The sequence below is a fragment of the Mustelus asterias genome, chromosome 8 (assembly GCF_964213995.1).
Source record: "Mustelus asterias chromosome 8, sMusAst1.hap1.1, whole genome shotgun sequence".
NCBI lineage: Eukaryota > Metazoa > Chordata > Chondrichthyes > Carcharhiniformes > Triakidae > Mustelus > Mustelus asterias.
Genome location: NC_135808.1, coordinates 23,623,322 through 23,643,181, shown reverse-complemented (window position 1 = coordinate 23,643,181; position 19,860 = coordinate 23,623,322). Strand labels below are relative to the sequence as shown.

The window sequence follows — 19,860 nt, the reverse complement described above, 5'->3', positions numbered from 1 at the left end:
AATAAAATCTGGAATTAAAAGTCTAATGATGACTATGAAGCCATTGTTGATTGCTGTAAAAACCTATCTTGTTTAATGTTCTTTAGGGAAGGAAATCTGCGGTCTCTATCTGGTCTGGCCTACAGACCCACAGCAATGTGGTTGACCATTAAATGTCTTCTGAAATGACCCAGCAGGATCGAGGTGGAGGCCGTGCAATGTTCATGTTCCCAATTCTTCTGCATAACTGTAGCCTTGCCCAGACAGCCCACTGTATTGTTTATTTCTTAATATTCAGTGAAAGGAGCTAAGATGTATTTTAATTCTCCTTTAATGTTTTAAAGTATTAATTCATATGTATTGAATTGATCAATTCCAATTTTGTCTGCCCTTTCATGTTTCTCGAAATTAGTGCTATGGGACGGCAAGGTGGCACAGTGAATGGCACTGCTGCCTCACAGCACCAGGGACCCGGCTTCTTTTTCCGCCTTGGATCACTGTGCAGAGTCTCTATGTTCTCCCTGTGAGTGCAAGGGTTTCCTCCGGCTATCCGGTTTTCCTCCCACAGTCTGAAAGACAAGCTGGTAAAGTGTATTGGTCATGCTAAATTCTCCCTCAGTGTACCCCAACAGGCGCCAGAGTGTGTCGATCAGGGGGTTTTCATAGGAACCACATTGCAGTGTAAATATAAGCCTACTTGTGACACTAATAAACAAACTTAAACTTAATTGGTTAGTGTGTTGACGTCAAGATCTCCCATTCCCGAGCACTCTCGGGAAATAATAAACATCTTTGAAATATCAGAGCCTTTGTATCAAATCGGTGTCTGCAAATGTTTCCAAATTCTTGTAGCTGCTGGAAATATTGTTACATTTTTCAGTACTGGACGCAATTGTCACCTGCGTGTGTGTGTGTGTGTTTATAAAACCAACACAAAAGGTTCATCCTGCTTGGAGTTGAATGCGTTAATTCTAAATTAAAACATTTTCGGTGAAGGAATTCACTGTCACCGCGATTTCAAAAAGTGACTGGGTTACAATGTTCTCAGAGAAATGGCGGTTTCAGCAGAACAAAGATATTTCTTCAAATCTTGTGGATTCACCATTTCAAACTGGATACTTCCGAATAAAAACCTTGGAGCAAAATGGATTAGAAGATAAAGTCCCGATTGTTCCCCAGGGTGAGTTTTATGTAGATTTTAAACACAAGAATAATCCATCAACAATCACCTTAAATTCCACTCCTCAATTCAAAATTACACCGTCACAATTTAAGAAACGACTCTACTCTGACAGATGTGAATTTGTATCTGGATTAGAAATCCCACATGCTTCACCAGCTTCAATAGAGTTTCATTGGAGCGGCAACAAGTTTCCAGTTTCAAAACTTTTAACTGTTATTTCCCCTTTCGACCTAACCACTTTCAGGAAAACACATCAGAGTTGGAGCCGGTCTGAAGGAACAGCAATGCAGAGCATTCACACAGCCTTTCCTCATTCACTAACAGGACATTTACACACACACATCTGTACACACAATTTTTCCTCACATCACTTCAAGTTTCACTCTGGATCTTTTCAACGTTAAAAACGTGTCTTTTAAAAGGGGATAAAATAAATTCCACCACATCTTCTTTCTTCACCAATGTCTGTTGTTGAAATTAAGGGAAAATCGCGTTTCACAAATAACAGAAAAGGAAACATTGAAGATTGTTACATTGAAACAACAGAGGGCGGAGTTTCCAACAGAGTGTGTTTCAATTCCAAAACTTCTACAAACTTTCTCAACCTAAAAAGTGCAACTTGTTTTATTTTCTCAATTCTGGGGACACAATCTGAATTTCCTTTCACTCACTCTAATTTCTATTTCACTGGAATTTTCCTGTTTAATTTTTCCCACCCGGAAGCCGAGGATTCGCTTCAGTCACGATTTTGATTTGAAACTTATTTTAACTTTCTCTCTTTCCGACAACAGTCAATTCCGCAGCTCATTTTCCATCATCCCAATGGCATTGCCCCAGGTCTGTCTCCCCGCGGTTACAATCCGGACAACAGCATCAAACTGCCTCACTTCACCCAGAATTTTCTAACTTCAACACGGAATTCACAGAACATCAACAACCGCGCCCGCGCCTTCCCCCCGTCTCTCTTTATTGGTTGTCTCAACACAACTCAATCCTACAGTGCAGAAGGAGGCCATTCGGCCCATCGGCTGCACCACTTGCACCAACCCTCCAAAAGAGCATCTTGCATAAGAGGTGAGTTACTGGGGTTGGTGGCACAACGCCAGGGACCCTGCTTCGATTCCTTGTTTGGGTCACTGTTTGTGCGGAGTCTGCATGTTCTCCCCGTATTTGCATGAGATTCTTCCGGGAGCTCCGTTTCCCTCCCACAGTCTGAAAGACGTGCTGGTTGGATGCACTGGCCATGCTATATTCTCCCTCAGTGTACCCGAACAGACACTGGAGTGTGGCAACTGGAGGACTTTCACAGTAACGTCATTACAGTATTAATATAAGCCTATTTGTGATAGTGAAACAGAAACTTAAAATTTAAACTATCCACAAAATTCCCAGCCTCTAACCCACTGTTGTAGCTACAGTGTTTATATGGCTGGTTCAGTTCAATTTCTGGTCAATGGTAATCCCCAGGATGTTCATAATCAGTCCTCAATGGTTTTCCGCATATACTTCAAATAGGCCCCCTGGTTCTGGACTCCCCTGCCATCGGGAACATCCTTCTGCATCTAGCCTGTCTCTTCCTGTTAGAATTTTATAGGTTTTGATGAGATCCTCCTCATTCTTCTAAACTCCAACGAACACAATCCTAACTGAGTCAATCTCTCCTCATTTCCACCTAGCTTTGTAGCTGCTGTAAATTTAGATACATTACACTTGGCCTCTTGGTCTGAGTCACGAATAAAGATTGTAAATGGCTGATTGTCCCAGCACTGATCCTCGTGACAATCCACTAGTCACAGTTGGCCAACTTGAAATGGGCCCATTTATGCCAAATCAATGTTTCTTGTCCATTAACCAATCCTCTGTTCATGCAACAATATTAGCCCCAACTCCTGAGCACTGACAAAGGGCAAACAGAACAATTCAGTCTGCAGAGACGTGCTTTAGAGGATCGGCTTTTCACAATAAAGTATAAAGTTTGACAGCATGTAAAAACTTATTCCCTCGGGTTTAGAATGTTGAGGGATGATCTGATCGATATGTTTATAATGTTAAAATGATTCAGCAGTGTGAAATCCACATCCAGTCTCTGCACAAAAAAATGTGAACAATTGGAGCTTTCAAATGTAAGAGTGATAGATTTTTATTGGGTAATAATTTTATAGTCAGAAGCTGGGGTTGAGATCAGTAGTGATCTAATTGAATGGTTAGCTCAGATCTGCTGCTCTTCTTCATGTCCTTCCCTCTGTCACTGTATTAAACTCATTTTGGCTTATTCTATCCGGCAACTGATGATGTTAGAATCATAGAATGAGCCCATTCAAGTCAGCACCAAATCTCAGACAGAGCATCTTTACCCAGGCCCCATCCCTGTAACCCTACATATTTGTGATGTGGAGATGCCGGCGTTGGACTGGGGTAAGCACAGTAAGAAGTCTCACAACACCAGGTTAAAGTCCAACAGGTTTATTTGGTAGCAAATACCATAAGCTTTCGGAGCGCTGCCCCTTCGTCAGATGGAGTGGATATCTGTTCTCCAACAATGCACAGACACAGAAATCAAGTTACAGAATACTAATTAGAATGCAAATCTCTACAGCCAGCCAGGTCTTAAAGGTACAGACCATGTGGGTGGAGGGAGCATTCAACACAGGTTAAAGAGATGTGTATTGTCTCCAGACAGAACAGCTAGTGAGATTCTGCAAGATCAGGGGGAAAGCTGTGGGGGTTACTGATAATGTGACGTAAATCCAACATCCCGGTTTAGGCCATCCTCATGTGTGCGGAATTTGGCTATCAGATTCTGCTCAGCGACTCTGCGCTGTCGTGTGTCGTGAAGGCCGCCTTGGAGAACGCTTACCTGAAGATCCAAGGCTGAATGCCCGTGACTGCTGAAGTGCTCCCCCACAGGAAGAGAACAGTCTTGCCTGGTGATTGTCGAGCGGTGTTCATTCATCCGTTGTCGTAGCGTCTGCATGGTCTCCCCAATGTACCATGCCTCGGGACATCCTTTCCTGCAGCGTATCAGGTAGACAATGTTGGCTGAGTTGCAAGAGTAGGTACCATGTACCTGGTAGATGGTGTTCTCACGTGAGATGATGGCATCCGTGTTGATGATCCGGCACGTCTTGCAGAGGTTGCTGTGGCAGGGTTGTGTGGTGTCGTGGTCACTGTTCTCCTGAAGGCTGGGTAGTTTGCTGCAGACAATGGTCTGTTTGAGGTTGTGCGGTTGTTTGAAGGCAAGAAGTGGGGGTGTGGGGATGGCCTTGCGAGATGTTCATCTTCATCAATGACATGTTGAAGGCTCCGGAGGAGATGCCGTAGCTTCTCCGCTCCGGGGAAGTACTGGACGACGAAGGATATTCTGTCCACCGTGTCCCGTGTTTGTCTTCTGAGGAGGTCGGTGCGGTTTTTCGCTGTGGCGCAACGGAACTGTTGATCGATGAGTCGAGCGCCATATCCTGTTCTTATGAGGGCATCTTTCAGCATCTGGAGGTGTCTGTTGCAATCCTCCTCATCCGAGCAGATCCTGTGTATTCGGAGGGCTTTTCCGTAGGGGATGACTTCTTTTACGTGTTTGGGGGGAAGCTGGAGAAGTGGAGCATCATGAGGTTATCCGTGGGTTTGCGGTACAGTGAGGTGCTGAGGTGACCGTCCTTAATGGAGATGCGTGTGTTACATATTTACCATGGCTAATCCTCTATCACACACATCTTTGGACAGTAAGGGGCAATTTAGCTTGGCCAGTCCACCTAACCTGCACATCTTTGGAGTGCAGGAGGAAGCAGGAGTACCCGGAGGAAGCCCACACAGACACAGGGAGAATGTACAAACTCCACACAGACAGTCACCCAAGGCTGAAATTGAACCTGGGTCCCTGGCGCTGTGAGGCAGCAGTGCTAACCACTGAGCAAACATAATATAACCAGTTGTATTTCCCTGTTTGGAGAATTCTGAATATTGAGGAAGTTTGCCAACCTGTTTTGTGTCTAATCCGATTGCGGCTTCGGGTGAACAGAAAAAGACAGAAGGAACAAGTTGAGAAGATCCCCTTTCTTTGAAAAAGAGTTTCCTCCAAAGGTTTCTTCCAATCTGAAGGATGCAGCAATGATTGGACTGATGGTCCTTCTGTGTGGAGAGGTGTCTGCAGGTGAGTGATGGGGTGCGAGAGTGGCAATGCCAGGCTGGGTACTGGGGCATTAACCCTGGGTCAGTGAGTGATGGGGTGTGAGAGGGGCAATGCCAGGCTGGGCACTGGGCATTAACCCTGGATCACTGAGAGATGGGGTGTGAGAGGGGCAATGTCAGGCTGGGTACTGGGGCATTAACCCTGGGTCAGTGAGTGATGGGGTGTGAGAGGGGCAATGCCAGGCTGGGTACTGGGGCATTAACCCTGGGTCAGCGAGTGATGGGGTGTGAGAGGGGCAATGTCAGACTGGGTACTGGGGCATTAATCCTGGGTCAGTGAGTGATGGGGTGTGAGAGGGGCAATGTCAGACTGGGTACTGGGGCATTAACCCTGGGTCAGTGAGTGATGGGGTGTGAGAGGGGCAATGCCAGGCTGGATACTGGGGCATTAACCCTGGGTCAGTGAGTGATGGGGTGTGAGAGGGGCAATGTCAGACTGGGTATTGGGGCATTAACCCTGAGTCAGTGAGTGATGGGGTGTGAGAGGGGCAATGCCAGGCTGGGTACTGGGGCATTAGCCCTTGGTCAGTGAGTGATGGGGTATGAGAGGGGCAATGCCAGGCTGGGTACTGGGGCATTAACCCTGGGTCAGTGAGTGATGGAGTGCAAGAGGGGCAATGTCAAGCTCGGTGGAGCTCTTGCTCTCAGTTTAGAATTCACATTTTGGGATTCATACCCTGATGTTTCTCTATGTGTGACAGTGGGTGTTTTGGGGTTCATGGCTTGATGTCTCTCTCTGTGGTGTTGATATTTTGGGTTCATACCTAAATGTCTGTGTGTGTGTGTGTGTGTGTATGTATGTATGTTTTCGTGTTTGGGGGTTCACACCCTGATGTCTCTCTCTCTCTGGGTGTTGGGTTTTGGGGTTCACACCCTGATGTCTCTCTCTCTCTCTGGGTGTTGAGTTTTGGGGTTCACACCCTGATGTCTCTCTCTCTCTGTGTGCTGGGTTTTGGGGTTCACACCCTGATGTCTCTCTCTCTCTCTCTCTCTGGGTGTTGGTGTTTTGGGGTTCACACCCTAACGTCAAGAGATGGGTGAGATCCTAAGAGAAAATTTCTCATCAGTATTCACTTTTGAGAAAAGCATGGAAGTTAGGGAACTTGGGGAAATAAATAGTGATGTCTTGAGGAGTACTTACAACAGAGAAGGAGGTGCTGGAAGTCTTAAAGCGCATCAAGGTAGATAAATCCCCGGGACCTGGCGAAGAGTATCCCAGGCCATGGAGGAAATTGCGGGTCTCCTAACGAAGATATTTGAATCACTGGTAGTCACGGATGAGGTGCCTGAAGATTGGAGGGTGGCAATGTTGTGCCTTTGTTTAAAAAGGGCTGCAGGGAAAAGCCTGGGAACTACAGGCTGGTGAGCCTCACATACGTAGTTGTTAAGTTTTGAGAAGGTATTTGGAAAGACTGGATCTAAAGGCATTTAGAGACGCAAGGACTGGTTAGGGACGGTCAGCATGGCTTTGTGAGTGGAAAATTATATCTCACAAACTTAATTGAGTTTTTTGGAGGGGGTAACCAAAAAGGTAGATGAGTGCAGTGCAGGTGATGTTATCTACATGGAATTTAATAAGACCTTTGACAAGGTAACACATGTAGGTTGTTGCACAATTTTAAATCTCACGGGATCCAGGGTGAGGTCGCGAAATGGATACAAAATTGTCTACTTGACAGAAGACAGCTGGTGGCTGCCGAGCGTTGTTTCTCAAACTGGATGCCTGTGACCAGCGGTGTGCCTCAGGCATCATTGCTGGGTCCACTGTTATTTGTCTTTTATATTAACGATTTAGATGAGAATTTCGTAGGCATAGTTACTAAGTTTGCAGATGACACCACGAGTGGTGACGCAGTGGACAGTGAAGAAGGTTATCCAGGATTGCAACGGGATCTTGATCAATTGGGCCAGTGGGCTGATGAATGGCAAATGGAGTTTAATTTAGGGAAATGCGAGGTGATGCATTTTGGTTGATCGAAACAGGGCAGGACTTACTCAGTTAATGATAGGGCTTTGAGAGAGTTATATATCAGAGATCTCGGAGTACAGGTTCATAGCTCCTTGAAAATGAAGTCACAGGTGGACAGAGTGGTGAAGAATGCATTCGGCATGCTTGGTTTAATTGGCCAGAACATTGAATACAGGAGTTGGGACGTCTTTTTGAAGTTGTACAAGAGAGTGGTGAGGCCACACTTGGATAACTGTGTACATTTCTGGTCACCCGATTATAGAAAGGATATTTTTAAACTAGAAAGAGTGCAGAAAAGATTAACTAGGATGCTACCGGGACTTGATGGTTTGAGTAATAAGGAAAGGCTGGACAGACTGCGACTTTTTTTCTCTGGAGCGTAGGAGGCTGAGGGGTGATCTTATCCACGTCTATGTAATAATGAGGGGCGTAGATCAGCTAGATAGTCAATATACTTTTCCAAAGGTAGGGGAGTCTGAAACTAAAGGGCATAGATTTATGGTGAGAGGGGGGATATACTAAAGGGTCCAGAGGGTGGTGAGTGTCTGGTACAAGCTGCCAGAGGGAGTAATAGAGACGGGTACAATTTTGTCTTTTAAAAAGCGTTTAGAGACTTACATGGGTTAGGTTAGTATAGAGGGGTATGGGCCAAACGCGGGCAATTGGGACTAGCTTTAGGAGTTAAAAATGGGCGGCATTGGAAAGTTGGCCGAAGGGCCTGTTTCCATGCTATAAAACTCTTTGACTCTATGACTCTGACTGGAGCAGTACAAGCTGATTCATTTTTGTATCATTGGTTGAGGTGACGAATCGTTCTCTCTACTCCATGGATCTATCTTAGTAGTTATCAATGTAACCAAAGGTAACATAGGAGACTTGTCCAGTTGTTTGATGAGATGCTTCCACTGAAATGTATTGATATTGCTCTGTCTCATTTCAAAATATACCAAGAGAAATCGATTCAACTATTTAAGAGCAGATAACTGTTGGATAACACGTTTAATGCAATCCAACAGTTTGCAAAATGAATTGCTGCTACATTGACTGTGCAGAGTTTGCATGTTCTCCCCATGTTTGTGTGCGCTTCATCCCAGTGCTCCAGTTTTTATCTGATTTGATTTATTATTGTCACATGTATTTGGATACAGTGAAAGGTATTTTTTTCTTGCGTATTATACGGACAAAATATACCATTCATAGAATACATAGGCGAGAAGGAAAGGAGAGGGTGCAGAATGTAGTCTTATAGTCACAGCTAGGGTGTCGAGAAAGATTAGCTTAATATATGGTGGGTCCACTCAAAGGTCTGATTATGTGAGTTGGCGACGCTCTATTGCCCCTTCATGTCTAAAGCTGTGCAAGCGAGATGAATTGGCCATTGAGAATGGGGTTAAGGGGAAAGGGCGGAAGGGTGAGGAGTACAAGATGTTCCTTCAGAGAGTCGGTACAGACTCAATGGGCTGAATGGTCTCCTTCTGCACTAGAGGGATTCTGGGGTTCCAGTAAGTATGGTTGCTGCAAACACTGTGTGCTAATCATTTTAGTATCAATTGTAGTTTTTATTCCAACATTTTTCTGTGGTTATGAGTGTTGTATTTGATTTTCTTTCAGATTCATCGGACTGGGGGTATCCATTCCTGTTACGGATTAATTTGACAGACTAGTAATTCTGTATTTCACATATGTAACAAACACCAATTTCCACCCTTAACTCAATGAGGCTTTTTCTCTCAGGATGAGCAGAGATATCGGCCTTCAAGACATAGATATCAGTCTGAGGACAGTAAGCATTAACATTATTAAAATGTTAATAATTAGATTAACAGAGCACTTCTTCATGAGTAAGTCACTTCAATATCTGCAATATTATGAAAGAACTGTTGATTTAGTAATTAATAATCCAGCAACATAGGGCAAAATTGCACTTACGTGGAGTCATAGAGGTCATAGAGGTCTACAACATGGAAACAAGACCTTCAACCCAAATTGTCCATGCCACCGTTTTATTTTAAATCCCGAAGGTAGTCCCAATGACCAACATTTGGCCCATATCCCTCTGTACCTATCCCACCTATGTAACTGTCTAAATGCTTTCAAAAAAACAAGATTGTACCCGCCTCTACTACTACCTCTGGCAGCTTGTTCCAGACACTCACCACCCTCTGTGTGAAAACATTGCCCCTCTGGACACGTTTGTATCTCTCTCCTCTCACATTAACACCTATGCCCTGTAGTTTTAGACTCCCCTACCTTTGAGAAAAGATATTGACTATTTAGCTGATCTATGTGCCTCATTATTTTATAGACCTCTATAAGATCATCCCTCAGCCTTCTACGCTCCAGAGAAAAAAGTCCCAGTCTATACAGCCTCTCCTTATAACGCAAACCATCAAGTCCCGGTAGCATCCTAGTAGATCTTTTCTGCACTCTTTCTAGTTTAAAAATATCCTTTCTATAATCGGGTGACCAGAAATCTACACAGTATTCCAAGTGTGACCTTAACAATGTCTTATACAACTTTAGCAAGACGTCCCAACTCCTGTATTCAATGTTCTGACCAATGAAATCAAACATCCTGAATGCCTTCTTCACCACTCTGTCCACCTGCGACTCCACTTTCAAGGAGCCAGGAACATATACCCCGAGATCTCGTTGTTCTGTAGCTCTCCCCAACGCCCTCCCAAAAACTGAGCAAGTCCTGCCCTGGTTCAATCTACCAACATGCATCAACTCGCATTTATCTAAATTAAACTCCACCTGCCATTCGTCAGCCCACTGGCCCAATTGATCAAGATCCTGTTGCAATCCGAGATAAGTTTCTTCACTGTCCACTATGCCACCAATCTTTGTGCCATCTGCAAACTTAGTAACCGTGTCTCCTATATTCTCACCCAAATCATCAATATAAATGACAAATAACAGTGGACCCAGAACTGATCCCTGAGGCACACCCTGGTCACAGTTTGAAAAACAACCCTCCACGCCCACCCTCTGTCTTCTGTTAGCAGGCCAATGTTGTATCCATTTACACTACTGAAACTGCCCGGTCCAATTTGTTTCTGTCAGTAATTAAACCCCCTACGATGGGCAGAATGGCTCTTAGTCCCTCTTAATCTAACCCGTTTAGTATTTTATAGAGTCCCTGCAATGCAGAGAAGGACACTCGGCCCATCTTCATGTGATTCATCTTATTTGATTCCCGAATTGTCCATCTCCATTTCAGCGGAATGGCTGTTCACCAACGTTTACTATGAATGCACTGACTGCCCCACCTTTCTTGATTAGATTTCCTCCCAACCTCCTTCCAGGACTTGCTCCATTAATGCTGAAGTCTTTCTATTTCATTTATGGGATGTGAGCTTCATTGGCTGGGTAAGTATATATTGCCCATCCCTAATTGTACTTGAACTCTGTGATTTGATAGGCTACATTCGAGAGCACTTTAAGAGTCAACAATATTGCTGCGATTCTGGAGTCATATGTGAGTCCAAACAAATAAACAAATCAGATTTCTTCCCACGAAGGCCATTAGTGAACCAGATATTTTTCTCAGCGCAATTTTCAAATGGAAAACAGTCTCCCATCCATTAACTCCGTCGACACTTCCCGCTGCCTCAGAAAAAAGGAGCCAGCATAATCAAGGACCCCATGCACCACGGACATGCTGTCTTCCACCTTCTTCTATCGGGGAAAAGATACAAAAATCTGAGGTCACTTACCAACCGACTTCAGATCAGTTTCTTCCCTGCTGCCATCAGAATTTTGAATGGACCTGCCTTATATTAAGTTGATCTTTTCGCCATTGAAGGTGGGGGCTGTTTCATTGTATGAGGCCTGGGGAACATGACAACGTATACATGTGGAACTGATTATATCACTGCCTGCCAACCTAATTAAAAAGTTGAACAATTTGGGCTGTTTCTTCCCCATCACCAATATAACCAAAAGTGGATGGCGTCAGGTTGGAAACGTAATTATTAGCATCTGAACACCAGATTCGCCTCCAACCATCGGGCATGGAGACAGATCAGTATTTTTTGTCCTGTCTCTTGCAGTTAATCTAGTGGCGGGGAAAATGCGGCCTCTCCACCTGCACCACTCGCTACCTGGTTGCCATGCAACAGCGGATCTACTGCTAATTATCACTGCAATCATACTATAATCATACAATATTGGTTTGGTTCCTAATATTTCCCCACATCTTTCCTTGAAATCGCCCCGTGTGTAGTATTACCTTCATCCTGACATACAGCTGCAGTCTGGTTCACTGTTATGTTCTCATTTGATCGATTTGTGGTCATTTGTTATCAGAAGTTGAAGATAAAATCCTGCACTGAGAAAACAGCAGCCATGATTCGAACAAAAACTTGCATTCTGCTTTGTTTAAAAGATACGACCATGTACTTTACATTTGAACCTGGAGAGATAATTGACAATGTTCCCTGGTTCTGTAATGAAAAGTTTAGTTATTAGACCGATCCTGCATGGGTGGCATATAGTTGGTTTGATAACATTTTAAACACATTGATCCCATTGTTTTAATACTGTTGCTCAACGCTCTGACAGTCAGGTACATTCTGGTGACCAGTCGAGCCCGTAAGGCATTGAGGGGTTGGAACAAGGGAGAGAATGGCAGTGACCCAGAGATGGAGTGCAGAAGGAAGTCCATGATCTTACTCTTCACCATATCTGGCAGCTTTATACTTTTGTGGTTATTATATGTTATACATTTCTGATATTATATTATTACAGGAATTAACCATGTGTATCACAGTAATCTTATGTACATTCTTGCACAGTTGGAGTGGTGCTTCTGAATTTAAATTGCTGTACAAATTCATTTATTTATGGTGTGACTCAGTTCAAGTTTAGGGAGCAGTTCAAGAGTGTGGTGAAATATCCATTTACGTCCATTATTCAACAACTTAATAAACAAAACAACTGATAGCAGACCAGAGGCGAGTACTGGAGCTTAGATTTCATCTTTGGAACATTCAATCAACTGAATGACTGAGGATATAAAAATACCTCCAGTTGTCGTGATGGTACTGGTCATGTTGGAGGGGTGGAGGTCGATATTTGGACACGGACAGTGGGGAGGAAGAGAATTACAAGGTCCCCTACAGGACATGATGGGAAGAGCAACCATGTGGCTAAATGTTCTCACCCTTCCCGCCGGTGAGATATTCCAGTCCCCACAATGTAAATGGGGGGTTAAAAGAATCGCCAGGGCATGCTTTGCTCCACCTCCACTCAGCTACTCATACCGGCTCAGATAGAAACAATATTTGCTTAAAAGATGGAATGCTGCAAATGTCAACATTTTGTTTGCAGTATTCTGAATATTTGACTTTTGGAGATATTTGATTCAACCTGCATACACCCCCACCACCCCTCCATCCCCACCCCACCACACACTCCATCTTCTATCTCTATTTCTCTTGTTCTTTTCCAATCACTCCATTGAGGGTGGAGGGGTGGGTTCCTGTCTGCATAAGACCTGCTGAATGGACCATACATAAACAGAAGAGCTTGGGTAAGGCAGTGGGGTTGACGTCATAGTAGCCGACAACCATGGCATCACAACTTAATGGCTGATTACTGGACAGGAATGTATTCCTTCCTGGTTTCAATGTCAGCTGATATGTGATATTGTAGATGGGATTATCTCTTCATGGTCCATCCATCCTTCCTTAAAATCGGCCAATGTGCACCATAGCTGCTGCAGGGTCAATTCTGTATGGAAGAGCATTATCAGAGGAGTGAATCCATATTCCCATTTTATGGTTCCACCTGCTGTAAATCTGTATCTTCCACCCATTTTGCAGGTGGGAATTTAAGTATGTAAAGTAAGTGTGGGGGCGGGGGAGAGGGAGGGTGATGAGTCAGTTGATTAGGGGGGACATCAGGGAATACATGTGGTGGAGGCTAGTCAAGCAATTTAGGGGGTTGTGGTTCAGGGACTTGCAAAGTTAGAGGTACAGGGAGATGGGACATCGTGGGAGTCAGATGATCAGGGTCTCATGTAGACGGGACGGAGAGGTGGGGTTGTCAGTGGGAATAGGAGTCACATTGTCACAGGGTTGTGAGGTGGGGTAATCGCATCACCATTGCGGTGGAAAATTGGAAGTGGTAGTGATTCTTCTAACATTTCCTGGGTAACTATTCTGCTCATAAAACCTGAACCAACTGAAGACTCCGATTCAAAATGGAGATTCGGTTGGTTCCAGGTGTGGGCTAATTGTCGATTGGGAGTTTAAAAATACTGAGCAGCTCTTGGGTGTTGATCCAGAAGGATCTCTTCCTGTGTAGACAATAAAAAATAGAACATTCCTTACTCCAACTTATAAATCAAAGAAAAGTTTTAATAAAGAAACTGCATTACTCCAAACTTGAGGCCTTACCCTGGGCCCTTACAAGCAATCTGACAATTTGCAACAGGTTCTTATTTATACTGAGTCAGCTGGTCAGCTGATTACAACATCATTCTGTTATTAGTTATATAGTTTACTGGGTCAGCTGTCACTTACAACTTGTTATCCAAGGTCACATTACAACATATATAATGTTATCACCTGTTACATTGTAACACTGGGGAACTTGGGGGAGGGGGCATTCCGATCCTCCAGTACATGTTTTGGGGTATTGCAAGGGTACGTGTCTCCTGCAAAGGGGGGGGGTGGGTGGGGGTGGGGGGGTGGGTGGGGGGTGTGGGGGGGTGGAGAGGGTGGGGGGGTGGTGGGGGGGTGGTGGGGGGATGGTGGGGGGGTGGTGGGGGGATGGTGGGGGGGTGGTGGGGGGATGGTGGGGGGGTGGTGGGGGGATGGTGGGGGGGTGGTGGGGGGATGGTGGGGGGATGGTGGGGGGGTGGTGGGGGGTGGGTGGGGGGTGGGTGGGGGGGTGGGTGGGGGGTGGGTGGGGGGGGTGGGTGGGGGGGGTGGGGAGTGGGGGGGTGGGGAGTGGTGGGTGGGGGGGTGGGGGCGTGGTGGGGTGGTGGGGGTGGTGGCGGGGTGGGTTGGGGGGGTGGGGGGGTGCAGGGGGGTGGGGGGGTGGGGCGGGTGGTGGGGTGGGGGGGGGTGGTGGGGTGGGGGGGGGTGGTGGGGTGGGGGGGGGTGGTGGGGTGGGGGGGTGGTGGGGTGGGGGGATGGTGGGGTGGTGGGGGGGTGTTGGGGGGGTGGGGTTGGCTGTGGGGTGGGAGGTGGGGTGGGGTGCGGGGGGTTGGGAGTTGGGGGGGTGGTGGGGTGGGGGGGTTAGGGTGTTGGGGGGGTGGGGGGGTGGTGGCGGGGCGGGTGGGGGGGGTGGGGGTGTTGGGGGGTGGGGGTGTGGGGGGGGTGGGGGGGTGGGGTTGGCGGTGGGGTGGAGGTAGGGGGGTGAGGGGGGTGGGGGGGTGGGGAGGTTGTTGGGGGGGGTGGGGGGTGGGGCGTAGGATCTTTGAACTCATGACTCAAAGGGTGTTGTGGGATATAAAGGGTTTTCATTTTCAATCACAGGCATGGGTAATCGGGGAAGAGTGAACTTTACTGAAAATTTCCAAGACATGTTCTGTAAAAAAAAACGATCAATTTTGATGGGAGACCACAAAGAGCAGTCGTCATTCAATCCGGTCAATTAATCAATCTCCTCAGCAATGATTGAAGATGTTTCTGACAACACTACCAATCAGGACTTACTCAGCATTTTCTTGCTCATTGCTGCTCTGCCAGAACTACTCGGCTCCGGACATAATTAGCGCAGTCGTACAGTAGCACAGCGGTTAGCACCGCTGCTTCACAGCGCCAGGGACCCGGGTTTGAATCCCGGGTTTTGTTCACGGTCTGTGTGGAGACTTCAAGTTCTCCCCGTGTCTGCATGGGTTTCCTCCGGATGCTCCGGATACCATCTACATTCTAAAACACATGCAGGTGAGGTGCTTTGACCCGAACAGGTGCTGTACTATGGCGAAAAGGGGAATTTCACTTTGCAGTGTTAATGTATTACTTAAGGAGATTAAGGTTCCGTTATCAGTAACCATTTTTGACCAGATGTGACTCATAAATAAACCATCATAAATAAACTTTAACATCTCATGCAGCCTCGGTCAAATATGGGCAAAAGAACTGAATTCAAGGCATAATGTTCGAGGCCCAACTATCTTCAACTGCATCGTTGTTAACTTTCCCTGACATCACGGGACCTAAATGGGTTAGCTAACAGTTCACAGTGCTCCTCATGACTCCTCAAATACTAAAGCAGTCCCTGTTCATTTGCAGCAGGAATGAGCACATTTTCCTCCCCCTGCAACCGGCAGCTCAAATGTTGAGAATGTAGGATGACAAATTTTAGCTGATGGTGTGTTTTGCCTAAACAGCTAATGCATTTTTGTTTACTTAGGTTTCATTTTGAGTTTCAGAGAAGGGTTTTGATTAGGTTGATTGACAGCCATGTAATTAAAGACAGGAGCTATACTTGCAGGAAAGCCAGTGCTTTAGTTTCATTTTTGTTTTCAAACAATTGAGAATTACTGACCAAAACTGAGAGGTCTCTCTCTATCTCTCTTCAGAGGTGTTCAAAATGATCTCAGACTGTTAACAAGTTCCAGGAGATAAGTACGAGTTGCTTGCCAGTTTTATTTGAAGGGTGTTTTAAGCCTGTAATGCAAATATTGCTTGAATTGGAACGAGTATAAGACCTATCCTACCACGTTTAAGTATTGTTCAAATGTTAAATGTTAACTGATTCATTTGTGAAATAAAGGTTGTTTCGGTAATAGCTTCCTAGCATCAATAGAATCATATCTAGTGTGAAACATCTTATTTTCACATTAATACCAAAATGACAAATACTTGGAGTCCAGTCGAACTTTATGACATCGCTTGGTTTTGCTGTTTAGTACCCGAACAGAGGCTGGAAGTGCATTATCAGTTCCAGGAATATTACGTTGATAGTTTTTATCTACAAATGTTTCATTTTGTTGTGGTATCCCTTTACAGGACTGGTAGCTAGTTTTTATTTGATTTGCTACTTAGTTCATTTTTAACGGCACAGCTAATGTTAGACCCTACGATTATTCCAAGTTCCAGATGGGAAGCTTGAAAATCCTGCTCTGAACTGTTTTTTTGTTATTTGGCAAACTGTGAGGAAGGATGTGAAAATCAAAGAAGGATGCCCTAAACGTCTCTGCAGTGATTTTAAATTAAATAAAATGACGGTGTATTTAATAACAGAACACACAAGAAAGTGAACGAGAAATACACTTCACGAATTTAATAACCACACACAAAGTTTTTATCTGTATCCAGTTCCAAATCCTTCTATCTTCCATAAATTCAGAGCTATTTCTGTTGGCAAAATACAGTCATGGTTACCACACCAGGCAGTTATAACTTTTGGGATTTCTTCTGGCGTAGGGCAAAAGAAACAGTTTGCCAAACAGACTTTCCAACAGACAGAGTTTGATGGGAGTTCACACAGCTTTTCCTTCTGCAGACTGAGTTCTCCCAACAGCTAAATTGCATGCGTCCCAACATACTGATTCCCATTTTGATCATCCTTTATCTGAACTGACCTCCTCAGAAGTCACTCTAAATTACATTCATCTCATGAGTTCACGATTTCGAATGCAATTGTAAAGTTCAAACCTCATCTCCTCCTTTAATCCTCAAACATGTTTATTCACACCTTGGCATTCTATTCTCCATTGTTACTAAGTTTTCTGCTCAACATGTGTGTTACAAGTTTTTTTTAGATTTATCATCATGACAAAATCACTAGTTCCATCAGCAAAGATTTCTCTGCAACTGCACAGTTTCCGTATCTGTAGAAATAAATGCTTACAGGCAGCGGAACATATTCTCAATTATTAAATTTCCTTGATTTTCACATTATCAGGATTTCCTGACATGACTTGATTTGTCTGTTAGTTGTCGTGTTTAATCACTCGAATCAAAAGATTACAAAGAAACATTTCCTCTTTGAGGGGGAAGTTCATGAGTCAATTAGTTAACCTATGTTGTGCAAAGAGACATTTATTTTAACATTACTGTACGTTATCCTTCAGGAAAAACAACAATGCAATGTTCCATTATGTAAGCAAATATGTTATTGATTGAAAGAACATCACCTTGTTCCATAAATCACCATCTGGCTTCAAAATGAATTAAAGCCCTTTTCCCCCACAGACACAACTGCTATTAGGGGCACTTTTTGATTCAAAACGATTCTTGATAGCATTCAATTGATTGAAGTATGGAGGGGTTTCCCTCTTTTCCTTTCTTTACTTGTAAATTGAATAATTCATATAACTGGGTATTTCATTAAGGTCTTGAACCAGCACATATGCAACTTCCTTAAAGGTGTATGAAGAATCATTATATTCTTCGGGATTAATTCCTGCAATTGTGTAATATAAGAAGTTTACGATACATAAAAGCAACAGATCCTTGACAATTGCAGTATTAAGTGGTAATCGAAGCCCCGTGACTGAACTACCTCTGCATTTGGAATTGGGTTTCTATGACACTGAGGAGCCTAATACCACTTCAAAGTTTGCGAGGATATCCTGACCTGTTGAATTTTTGGGGCATTATATGGGAACACGCTGGGAAGAATCCCAAACCCATGGGTGAGTGATGCATTTGGGAAGCCTGCCCTCAGGTCCTTAGCAGCTGTATCAACTGCCTCCCACCCGCGGGTTTTAAGAAATGGTTGTAACTGGACTGTCTTGTCGGAATGCATGCCAGGTCTTGGATCAGAAAACAACCTTTTTGCCCATTATTTGTAAAGGGTAACTGGTTGGTAGCAATCCTTTGAATGTAGGTGCTGAACTCATACAATCAGAAATGACAGGGGAGGAAAATTGAAATTGATGACCTTCTCCAATTCAACACTAAACAATTGTGAATACATTGAAGGAAAAATCTGAATAATAATTAAATATTGATAAGGGAGGAAAGATTTGATGAATGGATAATGAGAAGGTAAAACATCAGTTGGAGGCTCAGCTATCTGTTAATTAATAATCGTCAGAATAGGGAATAGTGCCAATACTGCCCTCCTGTGAACCTCTGAGTAAACAGTTACAATGAGCTCTTGTTGATACAGTTCAGAATGGAACAGAGCAGTACGAATATAATTAGTCATCTGGCCGTACAGAACTAAAGTGTTGCTGAAATAAAATGAGATGATGCAGCTTTTTGTCTTGCAGACATCAGGGCATACTCCTGACGTGGATATTAATGCAAAGTGTTCTGAGGAATGCAGAACAAAAACACACCACCTGTCTCTTTTTTCATCAATATCAACATATTCTGCTCTATCCAAGTATTAGAAAATACAACAGCAAAGATTTGCTCCGTTGTCATCGATTACCTTTGTGAATCATAGAGACGTCTCCATGCAAAGGAGAGATCATTCACCTGAAACAGCAGTTCTAAGAGGGAAACCAATTGGTTCCACTCAGAAAGGTAACCCACTCAGTACAGTTCCACAATGACAAATATTGCCAGCTGTGCGTGGTTACTGGTGTAAGGAGTTCCATTCCAGTTAGAGACCACACTCAGTACAATTGCACAATGAAACATGCTCCCAGTATTACATGGTAAATGAGGTCAGGAGTTCCACTCCAATCAGTGACCCACACAGTTCAATTCTCTAGTGACAAGTGTTCTATTCCAGTTAAGAATCATACTCGGTACAATGCTACGGTGATAGATACTCCAAGTATTTGCTTCACTTTGCTAATTCACGGTGCTAAAATCTATTGTGTTGTACAAAGTGTTCCACTATGAGCAAATACTCGGTGTCTTACTTTCAGTGGACATAAAATAATAAAACCCTTGGGGTACTTCAAGGCCACTTGACTTAAAACATCGTTGATTTTGTGCTTGTATAATGGTGACCATCAAATCAGTGTAAAACCAGAGACAAACTCATACTCATAGATAAACACAACTTCAAAGGTCATACTCACTTACCCGGGACACCGATGACAGCAAGAATCATGTGGTATATTTTTCTGATAATCTCAAATGATTCCATAGTATACTCTGATATGATCTACCCGTTGAATTAAACTCTGAGTGATACATCCTCGGTGCCTTTCAATTATACACCCATGAAATCCCCACAGGGAGTTTAAGGATACCAAATTATACAAGTTGTTTTCATTTATTTTTAAGTCGCAGAAAGAAACAAAAAACAGGTTTGGAAAGCTGAGTCACACTCCTGTTATGGCAATATGTATTTACTACTGAGATCCCGTTGGAAAATTCTAAAATCGAGACAATTTTGATAACATTAACTGGCTAAAGGAAAAGGGATCTGTAATTTCAAAGCAGATGGTACATGTCTTCAAACTCCAACAGTCCCATATCTAGAAATCGTATTGTTTCAGTGATATCCTTCATTCTGATGTGCTCATTTGGTCAACAATTTCCAAGCTTTTGGAGTGTGAATTTTAGTCTTTTGTTTCAGAATTTAACAAACACAGTACTCGAATACAGGACTTGAATATAATGCAGGAACTTCAGCTAATATTGCTTGAAATTGCTCGAAATGATGGAGCAGT

At 44.0% G+C, this 19,860-nt stretch overlaps 1 protein-coding gene across 1 annotated transcript in view; it reads left to right on the top strand.

The window, feature by feature from the left end:
• Positions 1 to 19,860, top strand: part of LOC144496924 (class I histocompatibility antigen, F10 alpha chain-like) — a 329,140-nt gene that overhangs the window by 57,921 nt on the left and 251,359 nt on the right. The window lies entirely within an intron of this gene.